The following is a 759-nucleotide window of genomic DNA, read 5'->3' as shown; positions in this document are numbered from 1 at the left end:
ACACACACACGCATGCACACATCTAGTGCTGTACAAAGGGGAGACCACGGCGTGGCTTCAGCTACATAAGCACAACTTTTGGCAGCACTACTGTACATTAAAACCCACTGTAGTTCGTGTTTTTTTTGACTATTTTTTTTTAAAGAGAGCCCTTATTCGTGTTTTTTGTCGACGCGTTGCCTCACGACTGACCCACTGACACAATTTCACAGCCGACTGAGTGGATGGTTTGGTGCGTTTTTTTGTTAGTTTTTCCTTCGTCCCGTAACGAAGAACAAAAGAAGACTGATGGGTGACGGGAGCCGGAGGTGAGGACACAGACAGCAGATGTGGGGAGAAGCGATGACTTAGCAAAAACCTTGCAATACACCCCCCCCCCCCCCCCCCCCCCCCCCCCCCTTACCCCGTTCAAAACAACAACAACAAAAAAATTGAAAACGAAAGATCAGATGTTCAGATGTTTTTTCTTCTTCTTTTTTCCAAAGAATGTGATTTGATCTCGGGAAAAGCACACACACACACACACACAAACACACACACACAACATGCTTTCACACAAGGGTAGTGTTGTGTGTCGGCCATTTTGGATCCGCTGTTACAATTCTGGACAAGCGAGTGATGTCGTGGAGCCAAAATGGATTATTTATTTATTTTCCTGCCCGTGCGTCAACACGCATCGGAGGCGTGTTGGTGTTGGTGTGTTGGCAGGCTGCTGATGGGGGACGTGATGGGCGGGGGGGGGGGGGGGGGGGGGGGGGG

Source organism: Anarrhichthys ocellatus, unplaced genomic scaffold, assembly GCF_004355925.1.
Source record: "Anarrhichthys ocellatus isolate YVR2014 unplaced genomic scaffold, GSC_Weel_1.0 scaffold124, whole genome shotgun sequence".
NCBI lineage: Eukaryota > Metazoa > Chordata > Actinopteri > Perciformes > Anarhichadidae > Anarrhichthys > Anarrhichthys ocellatus.
The sequence above is the reverse complement of the archived record's forward strand: the minus strand, read 5'-3'. Positions refer to the sequence as shown.